Here is a 13,655-nt window from a genome sequence, read left to right as displayed (position 1 = left end):
GTTAAACATTTTCCAGCAAATCTCTGCTTTTCATCCTCAGAAAAACAAACAAAAACAATTAAAATGCATCAACAGAACTTAAAAGAACAAATGGGAAAAAGAGAACTGCTTTTAATGAAACACTGATGTTTCATTATGACTAATAGCTTGTTAATTATCTATCATGAGATATTATATAATGGTGACATTTTCTTATTTTGTTTCTGGTCAAAATGATTACTTTTTTTAAAAAAAATGAGCCATTTTGTGGTTTATAAGATAACATCTCCATTTTTGGAAAACACAGCCTTGATCCTATGATAAAATTGCTTTTGGGAACTAGGATGCTTACTAGATGAGGGGAATTAATTCTTACAGTGAGGTAAATTAACACTTACAAGGCACAAGGGTCCAATTGGGTATACTAGAAGAGGTGATTTTCTAAAGAGTGGTGTATTCATCATACACAAAGCAGAGGAGGAAAGATGACATGTTTGGTATATAAGCACTCTATATTGGAGCATACTTGGAACGTCAATACACCTGTAGCTGGCTCCAAAATTATGGGAGAGATTGTGAAGAATCACATATGAAAAGTCCTCCTTTACTCAATGAAAGGCTTTTGAAATATACTAGCCTCTTTGCAAAATAGGAGAAATAAGAAACTTATTGATGGTGTTCTCAAGACAGCCTTCTCTGGTACCTGTTTTACAGTACTAATGAGCATTAGCATCTTATCTTTAATGGATTACAATTATCTACATTTTAAATATCTATTTAAAAATAAATACAGAGAAGCTGTTCATGTATGTGTGTAAATAGTAATAGTAGGGAGATATACAGATAATACTTATGATAAAAGGATGAATTTCAGTGCCAAAGGGAGGGCCAACCTGAATGACTTGAGAGATTTAAGGAGGATCAGGGATATATCATGGAGTAGGCAAGACATGAATTGGACTATAAAGGAAGATATATATTTCAACAGAACAGGATATATTGGGGAGAGGGGAGTCGATTCATAGGATCATAGCTTTTGAGCTTGAAGTGACGTCAAGACCTACCCAGTTCAAACCCCTCATTTTGCAGATGGGGAAACTGAGACCTGGAGAAGTTAATTGATTTACCCAAAATAATACAGATAACCACCTAGGCAGGATTCAAACCTAAGTGCTCTGACTCCAAAGTCAATACCCTTTCTACTATATCACGTCTGTACATTCCTCTGTGACATACATGAAGGATGGTGTAAGTAAAGGTACAGAAAAGGAGAAGACAAAATGAAAATAAAAACAATATTGTCTTGTTTTGCAATGCTGTGTGTTAAAGCATATAAATGGAAACAGTATGGGATAGGAATGGAAAGGAAGGTTTGAGCCTTAGTGTGAAATGTCTTAAATTCAAAGAAAAATGGTTCCCCATTCTATTCAGTGGGGAGCTACTAAAGGTTTTAGAATCTAGGAATGGTGTGATTAGAGTTGTGCATTGGGAGTGTTACTCTGGCATTAGTGTGAAAGAGTGGAGAGGAAAAACATAGGGGACAGGAAAATTAGTTAGGAGTCTCTTCTGTTTCAGGGAAGTTCAGGGAAGAGGGGGCAAGGGCCTAAACTAAAATGATGGCAGTGGGGGTAGTAAGGAAGGGGCAGGTATGAGATAGATTATGCAGGTAGAATTCACTGGTCCTGGAAAATTGATTGGATATAGAATGCATCCTTGAACTGCTCAAAGACAGCCCATAAATAAAAAGCAAGAGCAGCATGAGACTTGAACGTGCCCAGTAAAAATCAATTTAGATATTCGTATTAAAAATTTGTGTATAATTGTACCATTTTGTCAATATAACTTGCGTTCAAGCTTAGTCCTTTTCAGGTTGTTTTCTATTGAACTCATTTCTTCAAGTTACTCAAGATACTAAAAACTACTCCTTTGTGGTGTTCATGATGATTTCAAATGTAGAAACTAATTAGCATTTTTGAAGTGTTATTAATTTGAAAATCATAATTCATTTTTTCTCCTATAAAATAAGCAAAAAAAATGTGGAATATGGTTTCTTTTTGCCAGAGCAGTGCCTGAAATTTATTCAGACATATGTGTGTGCCCATTGTTTTGTTGATTTTCTGTCTTTGGGGGAGGTTTATAGGTGTCAGTGATTACAGGTGTTTTCATTTTAAAATATCATTTCCCGTCAAATAGTGTAATCACTGGGTAGCTGCAAAATAAAGCCTCCCCAATAGCAGCAGCATCGATGAGCTCAAGGGTACTCAAGGCTTCTCCTACCTGGGATAACCATGGTAGGGAGTTACTTGAGACCTAGCATATTAATTGTGCCTTATTGTTCTTAGTGGGAGATCAGCTTTCTGTGGTGACTGGCTCTCACAGATAAAATAAGAAAAATACTGAGCAGTAAGACAACTAACTGTTATTTCCATCCTTTCATAGGAACACTACTCATGACATTCCAGGTGATGGACTCTGAGAACATGCTTCCCATTATTTTTCCTTTTCTCCCATATTAACCCCAGTAGCAGCAGTGTGATGCAGAGCATGTTTTCAGTTTTCTGCTTTGCTTTTTTTTTTTAATTTGCATCTTGGCACACATTCAAGTTCACTCAAAAATGATTAAACCTCAGAATCTCACAGAGAAATAAGCAAGTCATAAATAAATATGCCATAGTATTTTAAAGTGAGCCTTAACCAAACTATTTTTTACATAGAGCCTAAAGTTTCCCAACATTCAGGTGAAATGATTCTGACAGCTAGTAGTAAATGTATTATCAAGTTATCATTTCTTTTGTTGGAAATAAAAGAAAGTTGTTTAACAAGGTATACAACATTGAAAAAGGTCACCTTTCATTGTCTCCCATGTAGATGATCCTTAAGTGACCAGCTGTGATGACTGTCTTGCATATATACTTTGAATTTTTTTCCTTTTATTGTATTGTTCATAGTTCTGAGAGAGAGCAATAGCCTTGGTTATCTTTTGCAGTGCTGGAAAAAATCAATTTTCATCTTCAAAAGATGAAACTACCAAACAAGATATTGACTTAGAAATAAAGTATTTCCTAAAGACTTCCCACATCCAATTAAATGTCAGAATCCAGTCCCTGGAGTTTGGTAATTTCAAGTTTATTATCAATTTCTGATAAGTATGCATATAACTTTGCCTCCATAATATGCCCATCTCAACAACAGAGAGGCTCACAATTCTACTGAGCTCTCATGGCAGCCTATATCTAAATTCTGACACATACTTCAAGGCCCAGCTAAAATGTTTACCTTTCAGCAGATTCCTGATGTCTCTTGAGTAAGTTTGTACATCTAGAGTTAGATGGAGCCTGTCCATTTTCCAGGTGATGAAGTTGAGGTCCAGGAAAACTAAACCCACTTCAAGACTAAACACACAAGTTTGCAGAGGTAGTTAAATGGAGGATTCAGGATCATGATTCAAACTCAGTTCCCATGTTTGCAAGTTAAATGCTATTTCTGCTCATCTGTTTTGCCTCCATTAAAGTCTTGTGCTTAGCCTTTGAATCTCTCCACAATCATCACCCTTTTTCTCTGTGCCGGTCTTATGTTCTTATTCTCTTTCCATTTTGCACTAACACTATACTAATCTGCTCTTTGCCCTCCAAGAACATTCTGCATTTCTTCTGCGTTGGCTCAGTGCCTTTCATTTAGCAGATCAATGTTCTTTGACTACTCTCAAGTTTGTCTTTTGAATCCCTTCCCATCCTTTCTGTAAAACTATGTGTTGCCCATGTAGATTTCGTATATGTTCATAGGATTTAGCCTAAATGTGGCTCACCTGGAGGCATAAATTGATATTTATGAAATCCCACCCATAACTCTCTGGGAATGACTTTTATTCCTGCCTTGAGGAGAGCAAGAGATTGAACCATGAGCCTGACTCATGCTGCTCTCTTTAGAGAGGGGATACAAAGATAGAATTATATCTTTTTGTCCCCTTCAATATTTCTAGTCTAGGAGAAATATTTTTTAGTTTCAAGCCATTTTTAATTGTGAGAAAATGCCTTAAAGCAGTATCTGAAGACTTGATTCTCTTTTCACTGAATGCGAGTAACATATGGATCCTTTCAAATAGCAAATAGTGAGTGGACCCATTTATCTAATTCAAAATCAACAGAAATCAAACAAATTATACAGATTAGAATATAAGGGACAATATGTAAAGTGAATGAAGTGGGAATACTGAGATATTAGGAATGATGAGAGAGAGAGAGAGAGAAATATCTTTCAAAGGAATGTTTCCCAAAGTCTTTAGTGTAGCAAGTTGGGAACAGTGATACAACTGAGGAACCGGATACTTTACGTTTTGGTTTCTTCCCAAAATATTTTGTTGTATTCAGGGACTTCTCCCTGAAGAGAGGTGACAAACACATGTGTCCTCTTTTGATTCCAGGAAAAAAAAGAATCTCTCCTTTCCCAGGTTCTCGCAACCTCCATCCTTCAAGGAGGCATATAATTTTGAGTCATTTTCTTCATCAGTGACAATCTAATACAAATGTCCAGGCTTGAACCCAAAGCTCAACTATTATGCATATCTCAAATGCTACTTTCTCCAGGAATACTTCCCTCACCTCTTCAAAATGATCCCCTAGTGACCACATGTATGTTCCATGAGAGCAAGGAATCTGTCTTATCCCTTAGTCAATAAACATTTGTTAAAATAAACATGTACCAAGCAATATAATAATTGTTGGGGGAATAAAGAGAGGCAAAACACAGTCCCTGATCTCAAGGAACTCACAATCTAATAGGGAACATGACATGCAACCATCTATGTATAAATAACATACAGTATAAATGAAAGATAAACAACAGAAGGGAGCAGTTAAAATTAAACAGAATAAAAAATTCTATAGAAGATGGGATAATCATCAGCATAGAAATGATCAGTGAATCTTTTGGAACTGATGAGATCAATAAGTGAAGCTGCATGAAGGGACAAGAGGAGGGGCCCAGGACAGAGCCATATGGAACACTCATAATTAGCAGGCATGATTCAAATGAAACTCCAGCAAAGGAAATAGCCAAATAGGTTTGAGGAAAACCAGGAGAGAGCAGTGTCACAAAAACCTAGAGAGAAGAGAGTATCATAGTAAAGGGGTCGATCAACAGTGTCAAGAAAGGAAAAGGGACAAAGAACATGAACAAAAAACAACGACAAAAATGAAGCTGACCATAGAAAGCGATCATGGTGACAGGAAGATCAAGTCACAGACTCAGAAAAGGACAACAATGTCAACACACCAAAACAATGGACAGAACTGCACCCAGAAATGGAAAGGGGTCTCAATCCCAGAGAGAACTCATGGGAGAGTGGAAAGTCTAAAAGTCAAGTAAGAGAGGTAGAAGAAAAATTGGAAAAAGAAATGAGAAGGATGCAAAAGAATTATGAAAAAAGAATCAATCGTTTGGAAAAAGAAAACAACTGCATAAAAAGTAGAATTTGCCAAAGGGAAAAAGAGATACAAAAATCCAATGAAGAAAATGTCTCCTTAAAAAGCAGAGTTTGCCAAATAGAAAAGAAAGTACAAACACTAATTGAGGAAAACAATGCCTTAAAAGTTAGGATTGGGCAAGTGGAAGATAATGACTCCATGAGACATCAAGAATCAATCAAACCAATTGAAAAGAATCAACAAATATATAACAATATAAAATACCTCATGGGAAAAACAACTGATCTGGAAAATATACCCAGGAGAGACAATGTCAGATCATTGTACTACCTGAAAGCCATAATCAAAAGTAGGACCTGGACAGCATCTTTCAAGAAATAATCAAGCCAAACTATAAATAGCAAAATAGGCATTGAAAAAATCTACCAATCACCTCAGGGAAGAGATCCCAAACTAAAAACTCCAAGAAACATTATAGCCAAATTTCAGAACTTTCAGGTCAAGGAAAAAATACTGCAAGTAGCCAGAAAGAAGCAATTCAAATGTCAAGAAGCCACAATCAGGATTACACAGGCCTTGGAAACCCCAACATTAAAAGATGGGAGGATATTCCAGAAGACAAATGAGCCAGGACTACAAGCAAGAATCACTTAGCTGGCAAAATTAAGTGTACTATATCAGGGAAAAAATGGTCATCCAATGAAATAGAAGTATTTCAAGCTTTCATGAGGAGAAGACTAGAATTAAACCAAAAAGTTGATCTCCCAAGAGAATCATAAACAAGTAAAAAGGGAAAAGAAAACATAAGGGACTCCATAGAAGTAAACTGTTTATATCCTTACATGGAAAGATGATACTTGTAATTCTTAAAAATTATATTATTAATGATATAGCTAGCAGGAATGTTCATAAACAGGGGGCATTTGAGGGAATGACATACAAATAATTAAATGATGAGAAAAGGAGTACATTGGATACAGAATGTGAATGGGATGAACTCTCCTATAAAATAGAAGCAGATAGGGTGGATCAATATTCAGAATCCTACAATATGGTGTTTACAAGAAATATACCAGAAGCGTAGAGAGATACACACAGAGTAAAGGTAAGGGACAGGAGCAGAATCTATTATGTTTCAGTGGAAGTTAAAAAAAAGCAGGGGTAGCAAACCTGATCTCAGATAAAGTAAAAGCAAAAGTAGATCTAATTGGGGTGGCCAGGTAGCACAGCGAGTAAGAGCACTGGCTCCAGTTGGGATGACCTGGAGATCGAATCTCAGGCTCAGACACTTAGCACCCACCCAGAAACACCTGGCCGTGTAACCTTGAGCAAGTTACTTAACCCCAATTGCTTTAAAAAAAAAAGTAGATCTAATTAAGAGATAAAGAAACTACATCTTGCAAAAAGGTGCCATAGACAATGAAGCAATATAAATACTAAACATGTATGCACCAAGTAGTATAGCATCCATATTATCAGTGGAGAAGGTGAGTTATAGAAAGAAGTAGACAGCCAAATTATACTAGTGGGGGACCTCAAGTGTTCCCTCTAAGAGCTTGATAAATCCAACAACAAAAAATAAACAAGAAAGAGACTAAACAGGCAAATAGAATATTGGAAAAGTTAGACATGACAGACCTTTGGGAGGAAAAGCTGAATGGGAACAGATAAGAATATACCTTTTTTTCTCAGCAGCACATTGTACCTACACAAAAACTGATCACATACTAGGGCATAAAACCTCAGATTCACATGTAGGAAGTCAGAAATGTCAAATGTATTCTTTTTGGATCATAACACCATAAAATTATATTCAACCAAGTTCGAATAGATGGATTAAAATTAATTGGAAATAAAATAATCTAATCCTAAAGAATAAATGAGTCAATAGCAATACCACTTCTAGGTCTGTATCCCAAAGAGATCATAAAAATTGGAAATGGACTCACATTTACAAAAGTATTTAAAGCAGCTCTTTTTGTGATGGCCAAGAACTGGAAATCAAGGAGATATCCATCAATTGGGGAATGGCTGAACAAGTTATGGTATATGAATGTAGTGGAACACTATTGTGCTATAAGAAATGATGAGCAGGCAGGCTTTAGAAAAACCTGCAAAGACTTATAGGAACTGGTGCTGAATGGAATGAGCAGAACCAGAATAATATTGTGCACAGTAACAGCCGCATTATACAATGACTGACATTGATAGACTTAGCTCTCAGCAATGCAAGGATGTAAGACAACTCCAAATGACTCATGGTGGAAAATGCTATCCACATCCAGAGAAAGAACTTTGGAGTCTGAATGCAGGTAGAATCATACTATTTGCTCTCCTTTTCTTTTGTTACTTTGTTTTGTTTATTCTTTCTTGTGGTTCCACCCATTAGTTACAATTCTTCTTTACACCATGACTAATGTAAAAATATATTTAATATGAATGTATAAATAGAGCCTGTATCAGATCGCATGCTGTCTTAGGGCAGAGGGAGGAGAGGGAAGAAGATAAAACTTACAACTCAAAATCCTATGAAAGTAAATGTTGAAAAGAAAAATAAATTAATTATATAAAAAGAATAAGTAGGTCAAAGAATAAATCATAGAGAGAATCAATAATTTCATTAAAGAAAAGACAATTGTGAGACAACACACCAAAATTTATGAGATGCAGTCAAAGCAGTACTTAGGGGAAACTGTATTTCTATGAATTCTTACATCAAAAAAATAGAAAAAGAACCGATCAATGATTTGGGCATGCAATTTTAAAAAAACTGTAAAAATGGGGTGACTAGGTGGTACAGTGAATAGAGCACCAGCCCTGGAGTCAGGAGGACCTGAGTTCAAATCCGGCCTTAGACACTTAGCACTTACTAGCCATGTGACCTTGGGCAAGTCACTTAACCCCAAATGCCCTGACTTCCTCCCTCCAAATATATATATATGACATTAAAAATCCTTAATTGAGCATCATATTGGAAATCCTGAAAATCAAAGGTGAGATTAATATGAATCAAAGTAAAAAAAAGAAAGTAACACAAATCAGTTGAACTAATGAATAAATCTAGGAGCTGCTTTTATGGGGGAAAAAAAAACATCTATAGGACAGAAAAGCCATTGGCTAATTTGACTTACAAAAAAGAAGAAAATCAAATTGCTAGTATCAAAAGTTGAAAAGGGTGAAATCACCACCAATGAAGAAGAAATTAAAGCAATCATTAGGAAATATTTTGCCCAATTATATGCCAATAAATCCATCTGAATGAAGATGAATATTTATGAAAATATAAATTAACCAGATTAGCATATCAAGACACAGAATGCCTAAATAATATTATCTTAGAAAAAAAACTGAACTAGCCATTATTTATCCCTTAAGAAAAAAATCCCCAGGACCAGATGAATTCATAAGTGAATTCTACCAAACATTTACAAAACAGCTATTCCAATACTATATATAAACTATTTGGGAAAATGGGCAAAGAAGGAGTCCTACCAAACTTCTTTTATGACACAAATAAGGCACTGATACTTAAATCAGCAAGAGATAAAACAAAGAAAATTATGAACCAATTTCCCTAATGAATATTGATATAAAAATTTTGAACAAAAGATTAGCAAGGTGATTATAGCAATATATCACCAATATTATATAATATGATCAGGTAGGATTTAGGTATGTAGGGTTGGTTCAACATTAGGAAGACTATCAATATAATTTACCATATCAATAAGAAAACCAACATAACCACTTGAATATCTCAATAGAAGCTGAAAAAGCTTTTGACAAAACACAGAATCATTTACAATTTAAAAAGAAAAAAACACACTGAAGAACATAGGAATAAAGGGAGCATTCCTTAAAATGATCGATATCAATCTAAAATAATCAGCAAGCATTATCTATAATGGGGATATGGTAGAAACTTTCCCAGTAAGATCAGGGGTGAAGTAAGGATGCCCATTATCATTACTATTATACAATACACTACTAGAAATATCAGCTATAACAATAGGAGAAGGAAAAGAAAGCAAAGGAATTAGAATAGACTGTGAGGAAACAAAACTATCCATCTTTGCAGAGGATATGATGGTATACTTAGAGAACCCAAGAGAAGCAACTAAAAAACTACTTGAAATAGCTAGTAACTTTAGCAAAGTTGCAGGATACAAGATAAACCCACACATATCATCATTTCTTTATATGACCAACAAAGCCCAGCAGTAACAGATAGAAAGAGAAATTCTTATTATAAACCCTATAAAATACTTGGGAGTCTACCTGCCAATACAAACCCAGGAAACGTGAACAAAATTACAAAACACTGTTCACCCAAATAAAGTCAGATCTAAATAGTTGGAAAAAATATCAATTGCTCCTGGGTAAATTCAGCCAATATAATAAAAATGACAATTCTAAGTTAATTTACTTATTCACTGCCATCCCAATCAGACTACCAAAAACTATTTGATACAGCTGGAAAAAATAACAAAAAAATTCATCTGGAAAAGCTAAAGTCCAACAATGTCAAGGGAATTAATGGGAAAAAATACAAAGGAAGGTGACCTAGCAATCTTAAACTATATTAAAAAACAGTAATCATCAAAACTATCTGGTGCTGGCTAAGAAATAGAGTAGTAGATCAGTAGAATAGATTATGTACACAAGACGCTATAGTCAATGGCCATAGTAACCTAGTGTTTGATAAGCCCAGGACCCCAGACTTTGAGATAAGAACCCATTATTTGACAAAAACTCCTGGGCAAAGGGGAAAACAATAGAATACAAACTAGATATCTACCAGCATCTCTCACTGTATACCTTGGTACATGGTCAAAATGAGTCCATAATTTAGATAGAAAGGGTAACATTGTTAACAAATTAGAAGAGCACAGTATCAGGTCTATAGGGAAGGGAAGAATTCATGACCAAACAAGAGATAGAAAGCATTAGAAAATGCAAAATAGATAATTTTATGATATTAAAATTAAAAAAAAACCTTTTGTACAAACAAAACTAATACAACCAAAATTTGAAGGAAAGCAGAAAGCTGGGAAACAATTTTTTTACAGCAAGTGTCTCTGATAAAGGCCCCATTTCTCAAATATATAGGGAACTGAGTTAAACTTGCATGAATACAAACCATTACCCACCTTATAAAAGGTCAAAGGATATGAACAGGCAGTTTTCAGATGGAAAAATCAAAGTTATGTATACTTATATGACGAAGTGATCTAAATCACTTTTAATTGGAGAAATGTAAATTTAAACAACTCTGAGGTACCACCTCACACCTACCAAATTGACTAATATGACAGAAAAGGAAAATGATGAATGTTGGAGAGGATGTGGGAAAATTGGGACACTAATGTATTGTTGGTGGAGTTGTAAACTGATCCAACAATTTTGGAGAGCAATTTGGACCTCTGTCTAAAGGTCAAGCACACTGTGAATACCATTTGTTCCAGAAATACCAATACAGGTCTGTATCCCAAAGATGTCATAAAAGGGGCAAGGACCTACATGTGCAGACATATTTATAGCAGCCCTTTTCATGGTGGCAAAATCTTGGAAATTGAGAGGATGCCCATCAATTGGGAAATGGCTGAACAAGCTCTGGTATATGAATGTGATGGAATACTATTGTGAAATAAGAAATGGTGAACAGGTAGATTTCAGAAAAACTTGGAAAGACTTGTATGAACTGATGCAAGGTAAAATGAACAAAACCAAAAACAAAAAAAAAAACACTAAAAACATTGCACACAGTGTCAGAAGCATTGTCTGATGACTAACTATGAATGATGCAGCTTATCTCAACAACACAATGATCCAAGGCAAGTACAAAGGACTCATGAGGGAAAATATTTCCATGTCCATTTAACAATCCAGATCGAAGCATATTTTTTTCACTTGCTTTATTCTTTCTCATGCTTTTTTCCCCTTTTGAAATGCTTTTTCTTTCACAACTGTGATTAATATGGAAATATATTTTTACATGATTGCACATGTATAACCTATGTCAAATTGCCTAGTATTTTCAGAAGAGGGGAGGGAGGAAGAGAGAAAAATTGGAACTTAAAGTCATGTAAAATCAATGCTAAAAATTATCTTGATATGTAATTGAGGGAGAATAAAATGCTATTAAAAACTCTCTCTAGTAGCAGTCTTGTGAATAATCAATTCATGATTAGAAATTATTGTCCTATACTTATTTATTCCCCTCCCTGTCCACAAACATTTGAATTTTCACTTGAAAATATTTTCTTTTGGAAATCCAATAATGTGGTGATAGTAAAAATTAATCCAATTTGTCTTGCCTCATCATCTTTATTATATAACAATGGAAAAATGCCATCAATCGTAAGTCTGATAGAAAAAGATAGGCTGATCACATAGTGGAAGGTAATCAGTGTTCTGAGTCCTTTTGGTATCCTTGAGGAGGCACCCTCACTCCTTCCTCTGCATATTGGATGTATCAATTGCAGTAAACTTATGAGAGGATACAGACAGAAATCAAGCAGCATGGGTAGGCATGACTGAGCTGTGATCTGTATCTCTGGAAGAGGTACCTAAAGAGATGAGCTCACCAATCCACCAATTCATTGTAGTATTAAGTGTCATATATCTATAACCATGGCTCAAACTCTTGCCAAGGATAAAGAATCCCATCAGTAGCATATTGAGACTTAAGACTTAATAAATTTCTGATAAGAACCCCAAATCCCAGGTCAAGCATATTGCAGAAATGAAACTCAGTTGACTCTGTATTGCTCAAATCTGAGAAACTCCAACATCTGGTATTGCAAAAGGAGGAGACTTTCAGGATTTGGAAAACTCATGAAAGGCAAATTCTATGTAACACTAATGAGATTTTTTCAATGAAAATGCAAAACCATAAAATATTACTATTAAATAGAAATCTGATGAAAAGCAATTATTGGAATGCAATGCATTTTATAAGAGGATTGGATTGGAGGAAAAAGACCATCCGCCTACATTGCTCATTTTGCTTTGTAAGTGCAATTTCTAGACCATCTGAACAATTGTGTGACCCTTGAGAAAAGAATTAGTGATTGCAATCATAACCTCCTAATCAGGCATCTTGTAAGAAGCAATACTTGAAAATCTTCTACATACACAGGGCATGTCAATTGGCTTAAAATTTTCCCTCATATATTTCCTCCAAGACCCAGTATTTCACATTTGCTAATAATTCTCTAATCTCATTAAACCAAACATGAATGTTGAACGAGGGAAACAAATAATGTCATTTACAGACTATGGGAAGCTTTAGTTTAACTGCTGTCACTTTATATGAATCATAAGTGCTTCCTATACCTTCTTCATAAACACTGAAATGTGTTGAGAGTGAGAGCTTAGCTTGCCCATTGAGTTAAAAATGATGAGTTAGGAACATTTCTTCCCATCCATTTTGAAAAATGAAGAATACATCATTCAGCTGCATTTTAGATTTGTTTTTGTGGAATGGGTCTCATTGCCCCAGTGCAATAATTGTTTGGTGGGTTTATTTGTTCTTGGCTTTTTGTTAGGGGACATCTCACTCAGACATAGATGGCACAGTAACTTTTCTTTCTCCTCTCCTTGTAATCAGCTATTCCCTCAAAGAAGCAAAAGAGCAATTTATATGGATAAGCACCTGTTGTTGGAAGCAGTGTTTTAAATCAGTTATAATGGAAGAATTTAAGGCACAAATGAATTATTCACTGTAAAATGGAAACCTGAGTCGCTTGCAATTTGTAATTTAGCAGTGTATTTTTCTTGAAACATGCTATGCCTATTAACTCTTTCATTTGAGGAGCCTTAAGCTGTAGCTTTTTTCTTCCTTTTTTAGGGACTAGTGGGGGAAAAAAAACTACATATATTGGTGGGTTGCATTTCCTTTAAAGGATAGTATATGTGTATTGCGAACATTTTGTTATGTCTGGTCTCATTTGTGTTTCAAGTAAATTAGCCTTTCTCTGAAATATTGTTTATTTCCTGAAATGATCTGGTTCAGAACAAAAGCATTAAAAATTTCAATAATCATAAACCATTATTGGGATGTGAAAAGATTTTCAATTATTAAATGATGAAGATGTTACTTTATAGGATGTATGTTTTGGTGATGAATGCAACCTTGGACTGTGTAGCTATTTACACCATAGTTTATTAACCCTCTGGGTTTGCATCTCTGTGTGTGTATGAAAGAGAGAGAGACAGAGAGAGAGAGAGAGAGAGAGAGAGAGAGAGAGA

This window comes from Petaurus breviceps, unplaced genomic scaffold, assembly GCF_028583685.1.
Source record: "Petaurus breviceps papuanus isolate PSGF00001 unplaced genomic scaffold, PetGlider_PUasm1.0 90784, whole genome shotgun sequence".
NCBI classification, from domain to species: domain Eukaryota; kingdom Metazoa; phylum Chordata; class Mammalia; order Diprotodontia; family Petauridae; genus Petaurus; species Petaurus breviceps.
This window is presented reverse-complemented; position numbering follows the sequence as displayed.